General features: G+C 34.0%; 1 long non-coding RNA gene across 1 annotated transcript in view; it reads right to left on the bottom strand.

Annotated features, from left to right (window-relative positions):
* Nucleotides 1-300: 300 nt before the first annotated feature.
* The window catches only part of LOC131841345 (uncharacterized), a 29471-nt gene continuing 3606 nt past the window's right edge, over nt 301-26165 (bottom strand). Inside the window, exons 2-3 of the long non-coding RNA XR_009357447.1 lie at nt 14284-14391; nt 301-372 (exon numbers count right to left, since the gene is read on the bottom strand). This is a non-coding gene — a long non-coding RNA (uncharacterized LOC131841345). The remainder of the gene's footprint in view (nt 373-14283; nt 14392-26165) is intronic.

Here is a 26165-nt window from a genome sequence, read left to right as displayed (position 1 = left end):
TCATTCTATATATATTTATATTTGTGTATCATTCTCAAAACCAGCGCTAAGCAACAGCTGGGTTTCTTGAAATTGTATTATTTGTGTTATGTTGGCAATAAATCAATTATCTATCTATCTATCTATCATTCTCAATAACAGCTGGGTTTCGAGATTCTAGCACATAATCAAGTTATTATATAATTTAACTAGCTATTCGCCCCAGCTTCGCACGGGTGTACATATATTATACATATAAAGCTTCCTCATTAATTCATAAAAAAAAATCTATCTATCTATCTAAATATAAATTACCTGCATCCGTCTCATCACGAACGTAGCGTCGGTGTCTACTGCATCACCTAGAGGCACCTCGCAGCTCACTACCAACCCCTGCAGCAAATACAACCATTAAAAAAAAGAAAGAAAAAAAATTTATTGACAACTGTACCCGCGACTTCGTCCGCGTGGAATTTAACTTTGTTTTCTTTTAAATAAAAGTACCCTAAGTTACTCTGTGTTATGGGTACTAGATAACTGATACATATACAATGATATTTTTTTGTAAATACATACATATTATACATATAAAACACTCAGACAGATACAAACAATCATATTCATGAATACAAATGTTTGAGCCGTGCGAGGAATCGAACCCGCGACCATCGGATGTAAAGCTGTGTGCTAGACCGCTTTACATCCGATGGTCGCGGTCTATATACATATATATATATATATATATATATATATATATTTGAACAATATAGTATATCGGTAAGCAACAAATATAATAACAAAATTGGTAACTTCTAATACCCGAAACCAATTCATCAGAATGACAACTGGGACTAACAGGGACCTGTTGAGTATCGTCCTGTTTGCCACTAGTCAATAGGGTACCAGAATATTTAAAGATTTGTGGAACACAAGAATCTTTTCGATATTGCAGTAAAAAATCCACCCAATTTAACAGCATGTCGTCATGACTGCTCGTGGTACTCCCAATGAGGTGACATTTTTAGTCCTAAGATTCCTTCATATCCTACAAAAGGAAGTAAGTACCAGGTTGACTGCGAACAGAGGTGAATGGAAGAGAAAAACATATTATGTCGACCGCAAATAAATGGGATAAGGAAGAAGCAGATGATAATCCCTTCATATTCTGTAATTTTTCTACTATATCATGCTGCAGAAATGTTAGAAAAATTACATTGAAAAAAATATAATATTAATGTAATGACCTCGGACAATCTAGTCTCAAGCTAAGCTGAGCTTGTCTTATGGGTAGGTATAACTATTTGAAGATTTTTTAAATATCTATACATATAAATAAAATTGTAGTGTCTGTTTGTAATATTTAAACACCAGCGTAAACCGTTAGCACAAGCGGATGCACCATTTCATTATCATATACAAAAAAAATCCATCTTTTTTTGTCGTTATTTCCCTCCCCTGAATAAAATCAAAGATAAGTTTAACTATCCCTTCCTTCTTTATTCCCAAATTCATTATGCATTTAAAATAACGAGAACAAATGTATATAATGGCAATAAGGACGACACCTGACCGCAACAGCACCAAGACGAGCGAGCAAGACAAATGATGACGCATGGCCGCTCGGCGAATGATACCCGCGATCTGTCTCAAACACAACAAATTGAAGCCAGCACTCTCTACATCACTCCACCGACACTACACTAATCGAAAATATATCGATATTTTCTTTTCGATACATCGATATATCGATATTTTTTTTTCGATACATCGATATATCGATACATTTATTTTCGATATATATAATAGATTTGTTGATCCCAAATAATAAAGATAAGGCAATGTGAACAGATTTATCGATATACCAATATAAGTATAAAAATGTACAAAAAATAAGTAAGTTCAAACTACTTTTGCAAACAATGCGTCATACTCGTGAACGGGTGCTTCTTGTGGGGACTGCTCTGTTCGGATTACGAACACTGATTATACTATTAGCTTTAGTAATAGCATATACTGTGGGTCACATTATTCTCCCAAATTTGAATTAAAAAATGAATTTGTATTATTGTAAACTAGTACAACAGTTACTTGAAAAGAATACGAGCTGAGTTTCATGTCAGTTCTTCTCATCTCGAAATCACTCCGAAATGACGGTAGATTTCATATAACATAAGAGACCTACATGAATAAAGATATTTTGAATTTTAATTTGCATGAAAGTGATTAAATACGATTTTAGTTAAAATTGACTTAACATGGTGTTAAGTCCGCCAAATATATTGTGCTATATATTGTATTGTGTGCATTGAAGTTAAATAAATAAATAAAATCTTATGAAATTTAGGTCCATAGAATCTGTGTCTAAAATATTATTAAGCCAATTGTTTTTGACTTGATTATGGTTGGAAAATATATAATAACCTAGCTTTTGCCCGCGGCTTCGCTCGCGTAGTAGTATTATTATTAATTAAGTGTAGTTTTTGAGGCTTTAATATTATATAGCGTGTATAAAAAATTAGGGCCTACAAAATCTAAGAAGATTTATACAAACTTTCATCCCCTAATTTATCCCCTTAGGGGTGGAATTTATCAAAATCCTTTCTTAGGGGATGCCTCCGTCATAGTAGCTTTATGCATGCAAAGTCTCAGCCCGATCGGTTTAAAATTGACAAAATTTCATACAAACTTTCATCCCCAATTTTATCCCCTTGGGGGTAGAATTAATCAAAATCCTTTCTTAGCGGATGCCTACGTCATAACATCTACCTGCATGCCAAATTTCAGGCCGATCCGTCCAGTGGTTTGGGCTGTGCGTTGATAGATCATTATGTCAGTCACCTTTGAGTTATATATATTTAGATTGAAGATTGATATGATTATGGTTGAAAATATAAAATAAACACTGTATTCTTCCAAAATCTATTTCATATAATGATATATTTAATTTAGTAGGTACCGATATATCGATATGCATATTGATTATAAAACATCGACTATCGATAGTTTCGATACTTTCTACATGCCTACACAACCATAATAGTACTTGCTTAACAACGTCGATAATAACCGATTATTTGAACGAAATAACAAAAGCGTTTCGTTTGGGTTTCATCGATAAATCAAAGCATATAATGAATAGCTAAGTGTGAATATAGGACTGTATATATATGTAGCTGGTAGATATAATTATGCAAACACGAGTATTAGGAAGCAATATTATAATATTATGTACAAAAGTATAATCATTAGCAGAACAAGAAAGACAATGTCATATATATTTTTCTATATAATATAATAGACAAAATACATAAATAATAAACAAAGAGGTGCGTCGTGCACAGCTAAGTAATAACTTTCATATTGAGTTTTTTTTATTACTATACTATTTATTTATTAAGTTAAACAGGGCTAATACTCTGTTGTACATTCTATAGATCCTTATCAGGATTCGATATATTGTAATATGAAATAGAAATAGAAAAACAAAAAGGTCTTCATCCAAATAATCTTAATTTACTTTTGATGATATCTAAATATATATAACTCAAAGGTGACTGACATAGTGATCTATCAACGCACAGCCCAAACCACTGGACGGATCGGCCTCAAATTTGGCATTAAGGTAGATGTTATGACGTAGGCATCCGCTAAGAAAGGATTTTGATTAATTCTACCTCCAAAGGGATAAAATAGGGGATGAAAGTTTGTATGAAACTTTGTCAATTTTAAACCGATCGGGCTGAGACTTTGCATGCATAAAGTTACTATTTTGTAGGCATCCCCTAAGAAAGGATTTTGATAAATTCCACCCCTAAGGGGGAAAATTCTCAAAAATACATGTCGTATTTAGTTTCAGCGCAGAAGAATGAGAATGAGAGAGAAATATTACAGTTTCAGTTAATAAAAATAAATATTACTTTATTTTTAACTAGCTGTTCCCGAGACTTCGTCTGCATGGAATTTAACTTTATTTTTCTAAAATAAAAGTAGCCTAAGTTACTCCTTATTACAGCGGCTGCCTGCCAAAAAAAGTCCCGTCAAAATCGATCCAGCCATTTCAGAGATTAGCCGGAACAAACAGACCGACAGACAGACAGACAAAAATTTTAAAAAGTGGTTTTTGATGTATGTTCCCTATTTATATTCATATGCATGTAGTAAAAAACGGTTATTTCAATATTACAAACAGACACTCCAATTTTATTTATATGTATGTATAGATATATATAGATTAAAAATAAATATGATTTTAATATAAAAGGCTTATAACATTAGCTATCTGCGAGTGAAAGTCCCGTCTAAATCAGTCCAACCATTTCTGAGATTACTAAGAACAAACATACATACAGACAAAAAAATATTGTTTTTGATGTAAGTATACACTTTCACGTGCATTTAATGAAAAGCTGTTAATTTTAAATTACATACAGACATCTCAATTTTATTTATTTGTATACATAATCTTCATACAACGCAATTGTACGGATGACGTATTGCATTACTTTATTTTCATTTACGTGCACTGAATACGAGATACAAATCTGTTATGGATTATGAACCGAGCGGTCTCTGGGTAATCGCAATGGAAATGTTGCCAAAATTCACAGATAACTTCAAAACAACTGCGAAGACAATAAGTAGAAAAGAAAAAAGATAACCTCCGCGCTATGTTATGAAAGAAAAACACTGACAAAGCTTATCTTTGTATCTAGGTATATGTAGCAGAATGGCAATGGATTTCATAAAGAGTACGTAAAACTATGAAATAGAAATAGAAATAATCTTTATTCAAATAAACTTAATATAAGCCCTTTTGAATAGTCAAGTTTTTTTATTCTACCGCTTATTCGGATTGCAGATTCATCACAAGAAGAATAAGCAAGAAACTTGTTTGTTGCTCTTTTAAATAAACATTGATTTACTTATATTAATTTAATAACAAGGATTAGGCATGGGACAATCAACATAGAAACCGCTACGCACTTAATCTCTGTTCAATCAGATAACATTGTCAGCGCTATGAATTTTAAGTTAGATATTTTCCACAAAAAAATTATTATCATTTATAAATTCTTCAATTTTATAATAAGCTTTTTTTACAAATAAAATATTTTATGACACATTTGAATTTTTATTTCTGGCAAATTGAGTATGTTAGAGTTCACATCATTATTGTAGAAAAAATCAGATATTTTAAAATGATATTAAAAGAAGGTAGTTTGTATTTAGTACTAATGAAGTACCCAATGTAAAGATTATTACAAGTATTGCAAATAGCGCCATCTAGTATTTATAAACCGAGCTACTACACTGACTTCGGTCTATAAATACGGAGGTCGGTAGTTGAATAATCCTAAACATCAGATGGCAATTGTGAGTAGCTATGACGTGGTCTGGTGTTTTGAGTAGTCATGCTCACTAAAATGTCCAGACTTGTGGCGGCGTGGTGGGCCGGGTCATTGGGCTCCCTAAAATATGGTCGAGCGCAGTGATGGCTGGCTCATCCGTCATACTCGTGAACGGGTGCTGCTTGTAGGGACTGGTCTGCTCTAATCACTATGACTGATTTCCTCTTATTAATTGCTTAACCAGTTGGTTATGTATTCAATATTTTTTTCTTTTTGAGTATTTAATTGAATTAGTGCTAATCGGTGGTTTGTATTCACACACTTAAACTTAAATTGTAAGTAAGAATAAATTATTTAAAAGAGCAACACACAAGTTTCTTGCTTGTTCTTCTTGTGATGAGACAGCATTCCGAATGAGCGGTAGATTAAAAAAACAAAATGTTATGACCATTCAAAAGTGCTTCAATGTAAGTTTATTTGAATAAATGATTTTCTATTTCTATTTCTTTCTATTTCCTCTTTCGTTGCGTGAGCCGCGGCATTCAGTCGACGAGCGCAGAGCGTGCCGGTTGTGTTTTGGATATTAAACTGAATTGTATTAGAAATGGGTTCATCTCGGTCATAGTTGGGCCTGGGGGGAAGCTGCAAGTAGTGAAGGTGAGTGTTAATGTATTCTAAAAGGGTTTTTTAAACCTACACCCGTGTCACAAGTCACGGGCGCTACTTGGGGTTTCCCTTCCGGTAGCCGGCTTCAAAGCCTAAGTCGTCATCTTAATTAGTGCTTCTTACACTAGTAATATTAAAATCAGCAGCGACAAATCTACCTTCTATAAACCCGTTTAATATTACAAACCGTTATATTATTTACTAGTTGCACCCGACTTCGTCCGCGTGGAATTATACTTTATTTTTCTAAAATAAAAGTAGTTTAAGTTACTCCTTATTACATCAGCTACCTGTTAAAAAGTCCCGTCAAAATCGATCCAGCCATTTCAGAGATTAGCCGAAATAAACAGACAAATGGACAAAAATTGTAAAAAATGTTATTTTTGTGTATGTACCGCATTTATATTCATATGCATGTAGTACAAAACGGTTATTTCATTATTACAAACAGACACTCCAATTTTATTTATATGTATAGATTTTACTGACCTTTATAAATAAAATGTTTCACAATAAGATTTATCCAGAATCATCGTTTTAACAAGACAAATCTAAAAGTGTAAATAAAACCAATTTCTCAGAAAGAATACTGACGTTTCACTGTAAAAAGCTATTAAATGAATTTATGGAGCCTTCTAAGAGAAATTTAATTACAACAAGTAATAAAATCACAAGTTTTTAATACTCCAAGTTGTCGGAACGTTTCTTTAAAAAGTTTAGATAAAGAGAGGTTTTCTACTGCAATTAAACTATGGTCTATAAATTTTAAATCACAATGCTTAATGAGAGTTTAGTGCCTCGTGGATCAGTGGTTGACTACTCCAATTTAATCTTCGAAAGTAGTGAGTTAGAATTTGACTGGTTCGAAAAAATTTTTGGTGTAAAATTTCGCTTCTGATTTTCCAGTGTTGCAATCAACAATAATAATAATAATAAAACCTGTAAAAACTGAGAGAAAATAAAAAAAAAAAACTATAATATTAATAATCTCAGGACAATTCACACAGCGCCATCTAGACCCAAGTTAAGCTAGCTAAAGCTTGTGTTATGGGTACTAGATAACTGATACATATACATAGATATTTTTTTTCGCAAATACATACATGTACATAGAAAACACCCAGACCAATACAAACAATCATACTCATGAATACAAATGATTGAGCCGTGCGAGGAATCGAACCCGCGACCATCGGATGTAAAGCGGTGTGCTAGACCGCTATACCACCGAGGTCGTCAATTGTCGTCAACAATATACAACATCATATATTAAATCAACATATACATAATGTGTTAATAGATATGGTTGTATCGCGTTTCTTTTTTCACACGTGACACGGGACATGTGATTCACCTCTGAACGAGGCATCAGGCGTTGTATAAGTTCGGATGTACATAGCTTGGAAGCCTAGTGTTGACTCTTCGGCGACCAAACTGCGACAATATGGGTATAGACTCAGTAACGGTCGGAATTCGATCGTCATTAGGGAAGGTCGTAACGGTAGTCAAGTTTCCACACCGAATATTCGTGGTCTCACACGTGCTTTATTCTTCGGTGACAGAATTTTTTTTTTTATTTATTCATCCAAAACAATACAAATTGTGTAGGATAACATAATTGCAACATTACAGTAAATTTTTGTCAACAACCTAATAGCAACTTAAATATTAAATCTAGGTATGTCAGCCAGCATAGTGCAGTAGGTCCTCATAAGTCTTTATGTCCATCATTATAATAGTCATCTACGGAATAATAACACTTATTCAATAAATATGACCTCAATCTGGACTTAAACAATGTGAAACTATATACAGTTTTTAGATGTATTGGTAAATTATGAAACAATTTTACAGATTGATATTTCGTACTGTGTGTAACTATTGTGAATTTAGGAATCATTTGGGATTGCAGATCTTTTCTCCTTGTACTTTCACGGATAATTCTTTCTTCGTTAGTTTCTATCTGGGTTAAGTTTTTCATCAAATTACAAACAGTCGCGAAAATGTACAAACAAGGCACTGGCAAAATTCTTAATTCTTTGAAATCATCGAATATTCGTGGTCTCACACGTGCTTCATTCTTCGGCGACAAAACTGCGACAATATGATGTTTTGATGAGCGATGATCTTACTTTCCGAAGTCATATTAAAAAAATACTATATAATGTCTTCGTACGCAGTAAACTCTTTGAACCCACAATCAAAATATATACGATGGTGGAGAAACTCCATTTATACGTGTATATCAAAGACAGTCTCACATACCCTAATATATATCCTACTATGTTTTTGTTGGGGATGGTGGGATATGACACACTCGAAGTCGGAAGATTCATTAATGGAATATGTAGTCGGCCAAGCGGTATTAACATCGACAAAACTGCAAGACAATATGTTCCATGGAGAAGAACAGAGCTGGCCAAACAGGCTATTTCTCTGGCATTGCTCAATAACGGTCGGAGTTATCGCTTTCCAGATCGTCATTAGAATTTGCTGGAGTTTCGTAGGATGGCAGTGGATTATTTAGGTAGTATGTTAAATGGAGATTAGGTATTATTATTATTATTGTTTTTTTTTTCTCTTTTATTTTTCTTGTGTAATTCGTCGTAACGATAGTCAAGTTTCCACACCGAATATTCGTGGTCTCACACATGATTGTAGTGGAATTAAACAAAACGATATAAATCCATCAAGTAGTAAAATAACATCCAATTCGATTAAATTAATAACATGAATATATTATTATTACAATGTTAACTCATTATACAACCTTACAAATTGATCTAAATATATATAACTCAAAGGTGACTGACTGACATAGTGATCTATCAACGCACAGCCCAAACCACTGGACGAATCCGGCTGAAATTTGGCATGCATGTAGATGTTATGACGTAGGCATCTGCCAAGAAAGGATTTTGATTAATTCTACCCCCAAGGGGATAAAATAGGGGATGAAAATTTGTATGAAACTTCGTCAATTTTAAACCGATCGGACTGAGAATTTGCATGCATAAAGCTACTATGACGTAGGCATCCCTTAAGTAAGGATTTTGATAAATTCCACCCCTAAAGGGATAAATTAAAGCGAGTGTAGCCGCGGGCAAAAACTAGTACTACTATAATAATATAGGTTCTGCACCTTATTATACAACAAATTGTCAGAGTGTGTACTCAATTTGCCAGAAAAGATATTCTATATGCGAGGGAAAGCCTGGAGATATGTAATTGGAGATCCACAGAAGAAATGATTTTGATATGATATGAATTCCTAAGGATTTTGATAAGTTCCATTAACGCGAGCGAAGCCGTGGACAATGCTAGTCTTAATATAAAGCTTTTACCGCAATTCAGATTGTAATAGTTATAAATGATGTATTAAAACTTCATAATTGTATCGCAAACCTTTTACTATGTAAGCTGAATACAAATTGATTTCCCGTGATCCTATACAACATCTTGTGACGGCCGACTCCGTAATACCTTCACAAACTGGCTTAAGTTTCAATAAAGCTATACATTCTTATCTTGAATCTATTATTAAATTCCTTTCAGCCCACATTATGATCGGATTCTCGGTCAGTTTATAAACTTGAATACTTTTTGGAGAGGTCTGCTTGTATCTATAACTAGTTCTGTCTCGCGGCGTTGTCCGTATGTAATACAGCTTTCACTTTACTTACTTGTGACTAGAAATGGTCTATAACTTTGTATAGTACTAGCTGTACCCTCGACATCGTCCACGTGGTAATTAACAAAAGAGATTTTTTGTAGAATAAAAGTAGCCTAAGTTACTCTTTATTACATCAGCTACCTGCAAAAGAAAGTCACGTCAAAATCGGTCCAGCCATTTCAGAGATTAGCCGGAACAAACAGATATACAGACAGACGGACAAAAATTAAAAAAAATGTTATTTTGGTGTATGTACCGTATTTATATTCATATGCATGTAGTAAAAAACGGTTATTTCAATATTACAGACACTCCAATTTATTTATATGTATAGATGTATAGATAACAAAAATAATTAAATAAAATCTAGGATATATACACAAATATAAATATATATATAATATATAATATATATAATATTACAATATTCAGTGCTATTAGGTCACAAGGTGCTAATTAGTACACAAGTTGGTCCGTTCGTAACTGTAATGATTATTTAGTAAATGTAAAAATGGACAATTCAAAACAAACGAGGTGTAACAGCAGCGCTGTACAATTTAAAGTTTAATATATAATTATGTTTAATGTACGGGAAAGACAGACAAAATTAAACTATCTAATACTATATATAACCATTAATATTTTACGGCAATTGCGTAAGGTAACCAAATACCAGATTCTGTTATAAATCTGCCCGAAAAAAGCTTTAAATGTCAAATAAAACACTTCCTTTGCAAAAAAGCTTACTATAAAATTGAAGAATTCGTTAACGATAATAATGTTTTTATAGTAAAACTTAAAATCTATAGCACTGACAATATTATCTGATTACACTAATAATGAGTGAGTAGAGATTTCTATGTTGATTATCGCATGCCTCTTACTTGTTATACTGTAATTATTTATATAAAAAAACATCTATTCAAAAGAGCAACACACAAGTTTCTTGCTCATTCTTCTTGTGATGAATCTGCGTTCCGAATGAGTGGTGAAATCAAAATATGACTATTCAAAAGTGTTTGTAATGAGTTTATTTGAATTACTTCTATTTCTATCAAAGACAAACTCACAGAGACAAGGCTGAGGTGGTATGGTCATGTAATGAGATGAGAAGATGGTCATATCACCAAAGTAGGAATAAAAATAATATTTATTCAAATAAACTCAATACTGCTCAATTTAAGATATACGTAACTTAGGCTGTATATATTTTCATATATACGTTTTTTATATATTTTCATACGTATTTTTATATAAATTTGTTAAAATGATTTTTTTATTATATTTCTTTAATTCTTTAGAGACTTAATAAAAAGGTAACAAATCTTATATGTAAAATTCTCGTGTCACAATTTAGTTACCATACTCCTCCGAAACGTCTTGACCGATTTTTATGAAATTTTATATGCATATTCAGTAGGTCTGAGAATCGGCTACTATCTATTTTTCATACCCCTAAGTGATAAGGGTTGTCCACCCCTAACATTTTTTTTTTTAATCTGTCAGTAATAAATACATACAACCCTAAATTTTCACCCTTCTATCACCAACCCCTATTTTTTATAGCGTTATTAATTTATATGGTAAAACAACGTTTGCCGGGACAGCTGGTATAATATATAAATAACCCTAGACAATTAAGACGGCACCAGGAAGTCCCACAGTAAGCAGAGCTTGTGTTATGAGTACTAGACAACTGATATAAATACTTCGATATATATTTTTTATAAGTACATAAAAAACACCCAGAACAATACAAACAATTATACTAATGAATACCAATGTTTATTCCGTGCGAGGAATCGAATCCGCGGCCATCGGGAGTAAAGCGTGCTATACCGCTAAACCATCAAGATAAACAACTTGATATAAACATGCATGCAAATTACAAGTATCTACTTGAAATGTATTTATTTGTATAGAATTGAACCGTTGACCCTCATCTGCAGTGTTATTGTGAAGCTGAAAATATTCAATTTGTTTAATGTTTGGTACAGATAGACAACAGTAAGAAGCTGGAGGCGGGGAAACTTAAACATTTATGAGCAGTGCTTGGAAGGTCGCCAGAAATGTTGAGAAACAATTGAACGAGCTACATTCCGTCCACCCCACATTATATATACGAGCAGTATGGAGCTCCCCTTACAACAGCCATGTCCAAGGTACGGCTCGCAGCCCGCGCTCCGCGGCCCGCTTCCGGCCCCTGGCCTGTATCAATAAATAAATAACCCTGAACAATTAACACAGCGCCATCCTGTTCTACGGTAAGCAGATCTTGTGTTATGCGTACTAGATAACTGATATCATCATCATCATCTGCTTCTTCCTTATCCCATTTATTTGGGGTCGGCGTAATAGGGTTTTCTCTTCCATTCATCCTTATTCCCAAATATATATATATATATTAATCTTACGATTATTATACACGCGAAAGTTTCTGTGTATGGATGGATATTTGTTACTCTTTCACACAAAAACTATGGGTGGAAATGGATTTTAATGAAACTTTACAATAATAAAGACTATGCTTATCCATCAGAATAACACATAGACTATAATTTAAAAAGATAGTGAAGTACGTGTCAGGTAGACTAAGTCGGGGGGGTCAGTTAGTACTTAAACATTTTTTTATAAATACATACATAATAAGTATAATAGTATAATAGTAATAAGTATAGTATAAGTAAGGAGCCAACAGAATGTCAGCGCTACAGAGTTATCTGTAGCATTATGCTGAGTTGGCTACCTTTTCACTTTTGCGGCACATAAACTCACCTACGTTTCTTTTATTAATTCTCTGTATCTCATGTATGTTATGTGTCTGTAATTGTAAGTAAAGAATTTATCTATCTATCTAATATACATATAAAACACCCAAACCGATACAAACAATCATACTCTCGAAAACACATGTTTGCACAGAGCGAATCGAACCCGCGACCATCAGAAGTAAAGTGCTAAACCGCTAGACAATCGAGGCCGTCAAAGGCCCGCAAACCAATAAAGCCCGAGATCAGAATAAATAAATAAAATGTCACAATAAGTCCCTACATTTTTTCTATTTCAATCTGGCCCGGCTACAGTTGATATATGGCCCTCTGCAAACTTGAGTTTGACACCTCTGCTTACACATTTGTCTCTGTACGACCGAACTAATCTCGACCAGTAAAAGAAATACCGTTTGATTTTCAGTATTAGGTGGTTGTGCGTTATATATGAATGGGTTACGTATATGGTGTGCACTAAACAGACGTAAATCTTGATTATGTAGCTTATAACATTGGTTACTTATACGGACTAAGTAACTAACTTGGGACGGACTAGTCGCAGATTCGATTCTTGCCTGCTATGAATATTTCCACAAATAAATATGATTGATTTTAGATTCAACGTCTATCAACATCTAAACTATATATCTGTATTACTGTAAATATGTACAACATTTATTTTAAAAAAATACGAGCTGAGTTTCTTGTCAGTTCTTTTCATTTCGAAATCATTCCGAACTGACGGTAGATTTGATATATTATATCATAAGAGTCTGTAGTAGACCTACATGAATAAAGATATTTTGAATTTCGATTTTTTTAATATAATGACGGTTTCGTTGGTCAAGTGGTTTAGGTCATTAATTCTGATAGTCGTGAGTTCAATTCCTCGTACGGTACAAACATTTGTATACATGATTATTTGTATTAGTTTGGGTGTTTTCTATGTATATTATGTGCGTATTAACAGAAAATGTATCTATGTATTTATATAAGTTATTACTACACAACTGATATAAATATATAGGTTATATAGTACACGTAATACAACCCTTCGATCTTTGATCTTTGACCCTTGATCGATCCCCCGTCCAATTCAAACGGGGATCGATATTACGACGGTCTGAGCCGAGGTTCGAACACCTAAAGAGAGCCCTCAGACTAAAGTCGTAACCGTCTGTCCGCAGTTGGCCTTCAGCTGCTCCATAAGTCCTTCCTTTGGTTTGGAGTGCCATCTGCACTCGCCCCCTATCGTCCGATGAAGCTGTAAAGGCCAGCTGCGGCCAACAGTATTAGAGTAGTCCGAAAAAAAATAGAAATAGAAATAATCTTTATTCAAATAAACTCATTACAAGCACTTTTGAATACAAAGTCTGCTTGCTGCTTATTTTGGGAGAATATGACGCTGTGTGAATTGTCCTGAGATATTCTTATTATATAAAGATATAGAATAGAAGAATAGAACAGAAAATCATTTACATAACTACATAAACTTAATTGAAGCACTTCTGAATAGCAATAATTATCATTTTTTGAATCTACCGCTCATTCGGAAAGCTGTCTCATCACAAGAAGAACGAGCAAGAAACTAGCGTGTTGCTCTTTTAAATAATCATTGTAATTTTACAATTTATTCTAATAAAGTTAATTGAAGCACTTTTGAATAGTCATAATTATCATTTTTTAAATCTACCGCTCATTCGGAAAGCTGTCTCATCACAAGAAGAACGAGCAAGAAACTTGCGTGTTGCTCTTTTAAATAATCAACTTTCTTAAAATCTCTTTGAAATTTATGTGTGAATACAAACTACCAACTGGCCGTATCATCACTAAACATCAATAAACTCACAGCCACTGCAGCATCAATCACTAGATACAGCGGTTTGTAGGCATGCTCTACTTTAGCACGCACCACGAAAAGTCGACGAGAGCACAGTCTAAGGGCATCAAGTTCTACCTGAAAAAAAAACAATAAACTGCTAAATTCTGTAGGAAAATAACAAGCTATCCTGCTGATTTGAAGATTGAGATATGCCTACTAAGTTACGCGGCACTAAGTCACTAAGCACGATTTATATTTCTGATGCTGTACACGCGGATGAAGCCGCGTCGAATTTAACTTTATCTTTCTAAAATAAAAGTAGCCTAAATTACTCCTTACTACATCAGCTATCTGCCAAAAAAAGTCGCGTCAAAATCGGCCCAGCCATTTCAGAGATTATACGGAACTCATTTTTTTTTTAAAAGAATACCAGCTGAGTTTCCTCTCAGTTCTTATCTCAAAATCATTCCAAACTGACTGTAGATTTGACATAATATAAGAGTCTGTAATAGATCTACATGAATAAAGATATTTTGAATTTTAATTTAGTACTATCTCTATTCAGAGACCCCCACATCTCCTTTCACCGAAGTGGGATAGCAATACTTTTTAGCCTTTTTTCGCCGCAATTTTGCCGTAAATATACATGTTCCGGTCTACTTGGTTTACTCTATTATTACAGTAAATATAAAGGTATTTTTTCGTTGTTCTGTTAATTCATTATAATTCCAATGTCGTGCACATTGTTCAATATTTTCTACTGTCTTGTATTGTTCATACGAGCTGAAGATCTTCAGAATAGAATAGAAAATAATTTATTCAAATAAACTTACATTGAAACACTTTTGAATAGTCATCACATTTTTTTTAATCTACCGCTCATTCGGAAAGCTTCTCATCACAAGAAGAACGAGCATGAAACTTGCGTGTTGCTCTTTTAAATAATTTTATTCTTACTTTACAATTTATGTTTAAGTATGTGAACAAACTACCGATTAGCACTAATTCAATTAAATAATCAACTTTTTCTTCTTTTTTATAATAAAAATAAAGTTATTAGTTACAAGAAATTCTAAAAGTAGTTTATGTAGTTTAATAACATAATTAATTACAGTTTATTCATACTTTATATATTTTGATAAAGAGCTCGAAGTTTAATATTTATGTAATTTTTTAGTAATAAGTATAGTATAAGTAAGGAGCCAACAGAATATCAGCGCTGCAGAGTTATCTGTAGCATTATACTGAGTTGGCTGCCTTTTCACTTTTGCGGCACATAAAGTCACCTACATTTCTTTTATTAATTCGTGTTTTTTCTGTATCTCATGTATGTTATGTGTCTGTAAATAAAAGATGAAATCCCATTAAATGGGAGCGCACAGTGCGTTACCTAGGGGTCGAGATCGACCGGTCGCTGCGTATGACGCCGCAGGTTGACCGTGCCGTCTGGCCAAGGCCGCGCGCGCTATGCTGCGACCGGTCCTACAGTCTAAACAGCAGCTGCGGATGAAGGTAGGGATCTACAAGACCTACATTCACGGCTCACATATACCTCCCCCGCAACTGTGCTCGGTCACACAGCGGCGAAGACTGCAGGTCCAACAGCACATTGCCCTCCGTCTTTGCACAAATGTCGGACGGTACGTCCGCAATGATGTGATCGCCCGCGATCTTAAGGTCCCCACGGTGGAGCAATTTGTCGCCCGGTTGACGCCCGCGAAGTTCTCGCGCGCGGAATGTGAGTGCGAAGCACATCTTCGCGGACTCGTCCCACTCCTCGCGCGCCCACCGGACGTAACTCACGCGCTCCCGCGCGATTTTTTCTCCATCGTGGAAACACGTCATTCGCGGCAGGGCACTCCCTCAGCCGGTTACACAATAGTAGCCGGCCTCGCCAACTAACGGCGTAAATGAACGACGCTGAGGTGGTCCACCCCAGCAGTATGCCCGGATAATAAGCATATGCTCCAGGCCTGTACCCGGAGGCCCAAATGGGCCCGCGGAAGAACCCCTGCGTATCTACTTATCTATCTATCTAAAACAAACTTGTTTAATTAAATTATTAACCGGGTCTTAACACGAATAATTTTATGGCAAATAAAGGTATTTACGAGACACGTGGTTGTGTCAGCTCGTGACCACGGCTAGTGCAACCTAGTCGAAACGTCGAGAGAGGTAAATACCTTTATTTGCCATAAAATTATTCGTGTTAAGACCCGGTTAATAATTTAAATAATGTATATTAAACACGAAAGTTTAAAAATAAACTTGTTTAAATCTAACTAGAGTAAAACGTTAATATTAGTTGCCTCATCCTATATATAGCCGATTTAGCAGCCTGATTTAAATAAATAAAGAAATTTAAATTAGTTATATTGTAAGCATATTAATAAACAATAATTGTAATCCACTGCAACACACTAAAAATTAATTTTACTTAAATGAAAGCCATTTCTATTCAACTGTAAAGAATATAAACAATTGAATTGGGAATTTCCTGCCATTTGAAATCAGATTGTAAGGAAACAGTTGAGCAGCCACAAGACAATTTGTAGCAATGCCAAGCACACCCGCGTGTGCAGTTAGTTGTAACTGCCGACTTGGTCACAATACGCTCATGCCGTTTGTACAACCCTGCATTGTGTTATTACCTGTACTTATTTTTAACGTGTTTAAAATAAAAAAGATATTTAATTGAGTTTCTTGCCAGTTCTTCTCAAAAATCTTTAAAAGTACACAACGGATTTTGAAGCGGTTTTTTTTTAAAAATAGATTGATGATTCTAGAGGAAGGTTTATACGTATAATACATGTACACCCGGGCGAAGGCTGGGTGAGTAGCTAGTTGTAATTAAAATGACTTTAAAAAAAAAATCTATTGAGTTTCTTGCCAGTAATTCTATTCTATTCTATTGTACTGCGACCTACATAGATCTATTGTGCTCGCCCTTTTTCAAAGTTTGCTACCTAGACCCGTCAGGGACAAGAATTGAAGGATATTCTTAGGAGCGATGGTTTTTATCTCCTCGGGAAAGAGTGTAAACTTTCCTAAGGAGATATTTCGTTTGTGTATGAGTTTACAACCACAGGATGTGTAGTGGCGTTTCCTCAGATTGGAAAAGAAAGCATATCGCGGTTGAAACTAGAAGCTTTAGAAAACAACCCCTAGTTTCAACCACCCTATTCTATATTTATAAGATTGGAATGTCTATTTGTAATATTGAAATAACAGTTTTTTACTACATGCATATAAATATAAATACGGTACATATACTAAAATAATTTTTTTTTAAATTTTTGTCTGTCTGTCTGTTTGTTCCGGCGAAACTCTGAAATGGCTGGACCGATTTTGACGGGAGTTTTATTGGCAGGTGTAATGTAATAAGGAGTAACTTAGACTACTTTTATTTTTGAAAAATAAAGTTAAATTCCACGCGGACGAAGTTGTGGTTACAGCTAGTTTAGAATAAAAATAACTAATATTAATTGTGTTCCTACACCAGTTGAGTGGTGGAGCGATATGATAATTACTATTTGTTAATAATGATTGATATACGTACATACTCATTAGGGATGTCCTGTAAACATCGATATCAAGTATTCGATAACATAGAAATATCGATTTTAAAACTATATTATCCACCAAACAGGTTTTATAAACATATATATATTATATAGGTATATATACTAGCAGACCCGGCCACGCGATGCTGTGGCTAAGGTTTCTGAATAAAGTAATATTGCGACTATATATTAAGATGTAAGCCATCCTATCTTTCAAGTTGGATCAAATTGCACACAATGAGCAAATCAAATTTGCAATCGATTCAGTAGTTCAGGAGTCCATCGCGGACAAACTACATGACACGTAAATTTTATATATAATATTCGATAAAATATTATCAAAATTGATGTTGTTTTATGAGTCGATTTATCTCATATTTCGATACTTAAATGTCAATATTTTACTAATATCATCATCCCTAATAGGCGATATCTGTAATATCTCGATATTCAAAAATCGATCATTCCTGATAGCCAATGTTTGTAATATCTCGATATTTAAGTATCGATAACTATATTTCTCTAATATCGATATCGATACTTAAATATATACCTAATACTACTACGACGGCCAGAGCCAAGGTTTGGACCCCTAGCCGTATGACCTTCACCGGGTTTGGTATCCCATCTGCACTCGCCCCCTATCGTCCTGTGAAGCTGTAAAGGCCAACAGCATTAGAGTAGTCCGAAAAAATGTTTTTATTTATATTTTTTAAATATCGATATCGATACTTAAATATATACCTAATGCCTACTACGAGCGACGCGGGGCGCGGTTGATATGACATAAACTGATTTTAATGTAAATACATACATACATAATAATAATGGGAATATTCATTAGAGCGCCGAATGAGATGAGGGCTGCCTCTACGCATTTTCAATTTGTATATAAATCAGGTAATCGCAGAGCTTAACAGTGTATATATCAGATACTATATATCTCCTTATACAATACTAGCTTCCGACCCCGACTTCGTACGGATGCATTACAAATCTTTTAACTAATAAAAACTATATAATACCTAACTAATAATACTGTACGGAACACCGTACCATAATAATAATATACTTATAAATTATCACTTACGTAGCATATATCATTTCACTATACATATATTACTATACAATAAATCAGTGTACAACATCAAGCGCTCACTACGGGACGTATCTTTTATTTATCATCCCCGTAGATTATCATTATCAATATCAATTATCATTATCAACAAGTGTAGGAACAACCCCTACATTTTTTTTGGTCCTTCGAGGAACCAGTTTAAAATCAGAACATTACTTATATTCTTCGGGAGACTTGACTTTCGTGCCGCGTAGTCAAGGAAGTCTCAGACATTTCTATACAGTGGTGTGCAAATAAACATTATCAGTGCCCATTGTGACTATCATCAGCAGCTTATATCATCTTCGAGCGATACTGCTCGAAACGCCAACATCAAAGATCAGCGGTCTACGCCTCATTCACAAACAGATAAGCATCAAATATCAAGTAAGACTATTCTAATTATTATATAATAAAAATATTTATACAAACGCCAGTCTGAAATTCTTGAAAACATTAATAAGATCAAAAGTAATTTTACCAAAGATCCCGCCTCAAGAAAGACTGTGGACTACATTCAGCGTCGTCTGGATACTCTAGATAATTTCTGGGGAGAGTTTCAACAAAATCATTTACAACTCTCGGTCCAACCAGATGTCAAGTCCGAATATTTTACGAGAAATGTTTACCAATATTGTCAAGAGCAGTATCAGTCCATACGACAGATATTATCCAGTTATTCAAAGGAGGATAAGGCCACGCAACCAAGTGGTGAAATTGACAACTTAATAGCATTACAACGAACGAATTTTAGAGCATTTAATCGATCAGTAAAGAACATTAGCATAAATACCATAACAGAGAAGTGGGAGATTGAAGATGAGCTTAGGAATGTACAAACTAAGTGGAATGTTATTGACAGTTTACACCTTCAAATAGATCATATATTACAAGGAGGAGATATATCATATGAAGAAGAGTTTAGCGAATACGAGCAATCATATAAAAAGATTAAACGCGAGTTAAATATGAAATTAGCGTCCATAACCCATATCCATTTATCAACACCTCAAATAGAGATTCCATCATTTACTGGAAATTATATGGCCCACATTCTTAGATTTATTCACTGAAACCATTCACAACAATAAATCCATTACTAAGTCTCAGAAGATGCAACACCTTAAAGGAAAACTTAAAGGTGAAGCTGAACGATTAATACAACACCTGCATGTATCCTCTGAAAATTATGATACAGCATGGGAAATTTTAACAAATAGGTATAACAACCCTCAAATTCTTTTTACCAACCAGATAGAGATATTTTTAAATCAGACAGTAATTCCAAAACAAACTTCATTTAATTTAAAAAGATTGTATGACACATCCACCGAATGTATTCATGTCATTCACACCGTATAAAACAAATAGGTATCATTGCCACGTTTGGAATTATGTGGCGCTTTACTCTTGAGTCAGTTATTACAAAAGGTACTAGAATCAGTACCAAATCAAAATATCACAATTCAGGCATGGACTGACTCCATGGTTGTGTTAGGTTGGCTGCACGGAGATATATCAAAATGGAAGCCTTTCGTAGCCAACAGAGTTAAGCAAATTCTTGAGGTGATCCCATCATCACGCTGGCATCATGTACGTTCAGAAGATAATTCAGCTGATTGCGCAACAAGAGGTTTATCATTTGATCGTTTATCAAACCATATTCTGTGGTGGGAAGGGCCAGAATGGCTACGTAATTTTAATCATGAACATATAACCAATAATATTTATCAACCTACCACTATCGAACAAAAAAATATTAATGTGCATGCAGCTTTACATAATAATATAATTAAAGACAATTCACTTATTATAGACTTATTAAATAGGTACAGCTCCTTAACACGAATTGTAAATATCGTCGGCTGGATCTCACGTTTCATTTCGCGAACACGCGAAAAACAATCTCATACGTCATATTACAAATCATTATCATTAGAAATAAATAAATCATATAATTTAATTGTAAAGGAAGTACAAAAACATGACTTTGAAAATGACATACGTCATATTAAGCAGACAGGGCGGGTACACGCCAGTAGTAAAATATCTAGTTTAAATCCTTATCTAGATGAATACGGGCTTCTAAAAGTAGGAGGTCGACTACAAAATTCAGCAATACGCGACTCTGCAAAACATCCTATCATACTATCGAGTCATAATCTTTCTTCTTGTCAAGGAAGAGAATATGCCACCAGGTAAGTGGGCTCTAGGCCGCATACAAAACGTTCAGTCTGGAAGTGCCGGGTACGTAAGAGTTGTTACCCTTAAATGTAGAAACAAAATCATTCAGCGTCCTATTACTAAATTAGTAACTTTGCCGGTTAATGACAACACATTTAACCAAAACTTAGTATAGCATACATAAATCAATGACGACTCCACAAATACACAGCACCAACTAACATAAAATCAGAATAATATTTAATTATTCATTTATAATTATTTGTATTATCATATTTATAGCTTAATTTATAATAGTAATATTTTACAAGTAAAACATGAAGGTCTGATTTATGGCGTGGGTTATGTAACGAAAACGCTAAACTATCATAAAGAATGTAGAGAAGCTCGCAAACAATTATCAAATAGACAAAAATTATGGAGTCGGATTACAAACAAAAATAATTGTACAATGAGGATACATTATCCATCAGAAAATATAATAAGGAAAGAGGTTTTTATAAAGATTATCTGATTCCTGAAGTGAATCTTTATGTACATTTATCAACAAAATCTCAAACTACGTAACGTTTCTTGTGTTGTGTAATTAGTGTTTAGTTATAGTTTGTTTAGTTGTAAGATAAATATTGTTCAATCACCTTATAGCATGTAAAATAACTTTATATCATTTTAAATTAAGACTCATTATTATTTTTGTTTAATGTTCGAATATAACAAATTTTTTTTTCTTTTTAGAGGGGCAGGATGTACGGAACACCGTACCATAATAATAATATACTTATAAATTATCACTTACGTAGCATATATCATTTCACTATACATATATTACTATACAATAAATCAGTGTGTAACATCAAGCGCTCACTACGGGACGTATCTTTTATTTATCATCCCCGTAGATTATCAATTATCACTATCAATTATCAATTATCACTATCAATTATCATTATCAACAAGTGTAGGAACAACCCCTACAAATACTTAATACTTCTTAACGCGAGCCAAGCTGCAGGCAAAAGCTATTTATACATATAAACCTTCCTCTTGAATTACTTTATCTATTACTAGTTTTTGCCCGCGGCTTCGCTCGCGTTAATTTATCACCTTAGGGGTGGTATTTATCAAAATCCTTTCTTAGGGGATGCCTACGTCATAGTAGCATTATGCATGCAAAGTCTCAGCCCGATCGGTTTAAAATTGACAAAGTGTCATACAAACTTTCATCCCCTATTTTATCCCCTTGGGGGTAGAATTAATCAAAATCCTTTCTTAGCGAATGCCTACGTTATAACATCTACCTGCATGCTAAATTTCAGCCCGATCCGTCCAGTGGTTTGGGCTGTGCGTTGATAGATCACTATGTCAGTCCTTTTTGAAGATTGCCTTAAAAGCCGTTGCGTAGTTTTAAAGATTTAATAATACATAGGGACGGACAGACAACGACTTTGTTTTATACTATGTAATGATAATGATATATTATAGAAATTCACCCTTCTATCACCAACCTCTATTTTTTATAGCGTTATTAATTTATATGGCAAAACAACATTTGCCAGGACAGCTGGTCTTATATATAAAAATCTGGTGTCTGACCGATTTTTATGAAATTTTAAATGCATATAAGATGTGATAATATGTGATAAGGGTTGTCCACCCCAATATTTATTTTTTAGACAATATTTTATATATTTTTTATTATAATGTGGCATTAAAAAATACTTATGTACAATCCTAAATTTCCACCCTTCTATCACCAACCCCTATTTTTTAATAGCGATTTTAATTTATATTACAAAACAACATTTGCGAGGTCAGCTATTAAAAGTAGGTAATTGTTATAGGGCAAAAGTATCACATAGTGTGAACAACTAAAATTCAATCGACAGACGAGCTAGGAGACTTATCGGAGACGAATCACTTGTAGCTAACAGGCTTCACAGTCTTAATCACCGACGTAAAGTGGCTTGTCTATCGGTGTTCTACAGACTCCATTTTGGCGAATCTGCTCAAGAACTGCACAACCTCATTCCTCCAGCACCGCTTCATCAATGTACAACAAGACTAAAGTCGTCTCCGTAAGGCAAGAGTTGGCCTTTACTCAGAAGTTGGGCTGAAGAGCCCGCGCTGGGTTTTACGGTTGAATATCATCTGATCCCATAACCCTGGTACCAGAGCGCTCGGAGGATACCAAGGGGTTTTAGCCGGTGGGAATCCGGCAGTAATTCCATGACGGATTTCCCCAAAAAAAAAATGGAGTTGGCCTTCAGCTGCTCCATAAGTCCTTCACCAGGTTTGATGTCCCATCTGCACTCGTCCTCTATCATCCGATGAAGCTGTAAAGGCAAACTGCGGCCAACAGCATAGAGTAGCCCGAAAAAAAATATTTATATATATATGTTACATTATATATCACATTTATATCTATTGTGTATATATTATTTTATTCTATGTAATTTTTATATCCATATCATACATAGTAATTTTATTTATTTATGTATATTTTAGTTGTATATTATATTTATATATCTATTATAGTTTTTATTGTCACAATTTTTCGCCACTACTGCTCTACATGCTTTCAATTTGTACCTAAAGGTCAGCTGGTAGAGAATGCCATATGGCATTAAGCTCGCCTTTTGTACTTTTGTTTTTGTACAATAAAGATTAAAAAAAAATAAAAAAAAATTTAACTCCCCTCCGATGGATCCCACGTCACGTCAAAAGGAGACCGATACTACGACGGCCAGAGCCGAGGTTTGGACCCCTAGCGGTGACCTCAGACTGAAGTTGTATCCGTTAAGCAGGAGTTGGCCTTCAGCTGCTTCATAAGTACTTTACCGAGATTGGTGTCCCATCTGCACTCGCCCTATCGTCCGGTGAAGCTGTAAAGGCCAGCTTCGGACAACAGCATTAGAGTAGTCCGAAAAAAAAGTTATTTATGTCCTTAGAGTTGTAACCCCTTTCATTCCGAAAGTACAAAAGCTCCTGATCGCCAGAACCTCGTATGTTTATACATATTGACACAAGTATTTTTGCCCTCATCGGGTTATCCTCACTCTATTTTATATTGGAACAAAATATTTATGACAAACATTTGTCTGGCGACAACATGAAGATCCCATATTGAATACAAACATTTGTTGTTTAAATGGCATCATTTCAGGTCAACATATACTTTATTCATATATTAATATATTCATAACCATATTTGTTCATCTATCACGACGCCAGTTCATGTTCGGAGTTGGCAGAGAGCACCGAAATGTCTCTACACATCTGTCAAATCATATATAAGTATATTAATATATTAAGGTTTCTTAACCCCACCCCTTGTATTTCAGGTGTCCATACGCTACGGTAACCGTTCACCATCAGATGGGCCGTATGCTTATTAGTCATCATTGCAGTATAAAAAAAATTTTGTAAATCCAATTACTCACTAAACGATTACTTAAGTGACAACCGTGTTTGGCAATAGTTGTTTATGCACGGTGTTTTCATTTGTTTGATTGTTAGTCATAGACAACTGTATAAAAAAAATATTAACATAGAATAGAATAGAATAGAATAGAATAGAATAGAAAATCATTTATTCAAATAAACTTACATTGAAGCACTTTTGAATAGTCATAACATTTTTTTTTAATCTACCGCTCATTCGGAATGCTGTCTCATCACAAGCAGAACAAGCAAGAAACTTGTGTGTTGCTCTTATAAATAATTTATTCTTACTTACGATTTAAGTTTAAGTGTGTGAATACAAACCACCGATTAGCACTAATTCAATGAAATAATAAAATAGAAAAAACATTCAAGGTAGTAGTAAAAAACATTCAAGTAGATTTAAAAAAATGTTGACTATTCAAAAGAACTTAAATTAAGTTTATTTGAATAAATGATTTTCTATTCTATTCTATTCTATTCTAAAAGTGTCCTTGATAGTCCCATTGAGAGTAATAATAGAGAAGATATATAAATCTAGAAGATTGTTCTATAAAGGGAATTAATTAAAAGGGAAGAGCTTACGTGGAAGTAATTAGCGAAGGTTTGTTCAACTTGTACACCCTCACAGACTTACGCCAAGTGTACACAGGGCGCCGAATATATACTGGCTCTAGGTATACTACGGTACATTGGTAATATAGGAATGACATGACATTTAGTAGACTTGTTCGATTCAAATTCAAATTCAAATTCAAAAATCATTTATTCATGTAGGACATTTTAGCCGCTTATGAACGTCAAATTTTTACATTATAATTTTATTTTTCTCTACCGTCCAGTTCGGTATATAGATCCAATTGAGAAGAACTGGCAAGAAACTCAATTGAATTACTTTTTTTTTAAAGCCAGTTTATTTACAATGTATATTTATATAGGTGTCTATGTCTAACATTAAAATGAAAATTCAGTGCATGAACAACTATTGCCATGCACACTCGTCATTCAAGTAATCGTTTAGTGAGTAGAGGCTTTGCTTAGTAAATATGATTTAACAGATGTTTTGAATTTATTTAAGGTAATTCCAACATATCCTTTGGTATTTTATTGTATATAATTTTTATACCTATTCCCATAAAAGACCTATTGACTTTTTCTGAACGATACTTGGGGACAGCAAGTTTGTCTTTAAATCTAGTATTAATATTATGAATATTGCTGTTTTTTGGAAATAAGTCAAGATTTTTATGAACATATAGGATATTTGAATATATAAATTGAGAAGCAACGGTGAGAATATTTGCCTCTTTGAATTTCTCTCTTAATGAGTCACGACTCTTCATACAGTAGATCGCTCGAATGGCACGTTTTTGTAATATGAATATATTTTTAATATCATCCACTTTTCCCCATAATAATATTCCATAAGAGAGTAAACTATGAAAATTACTAAAATATGAAAATAACTAAAATAGACCAAGTATCAGTATCAGTGTACTGTCTAACCTTACGCACGGCAAAAGCTGCTGAACTTAGCTGCAAGGCTTTGAATTTGTGCACCCCATTGTGTTTTATTATCTAGTGTGATTCCTAGAAAGACAGTA

This window comes from Achroia grisella, unplaced genomic scaffold (assembly GCF_030625045.1).
Source record: "Achroia grisella isolate CSIRO2021 unplaced genomic scaffold, CSIRO_AGI_Agris_v1 utg1589, whole genome shotgun sequence".
NCBI lineage: Eukaryota > Metazoa > Arthropoda > Insecta > Lepidoptera > Pyralidae > Achroia > Achroia grisella.
Note: the sequence above shows the minus strand (reverse complement) of the source record. Positions and strands in the feature narration are given on the sequence as shown.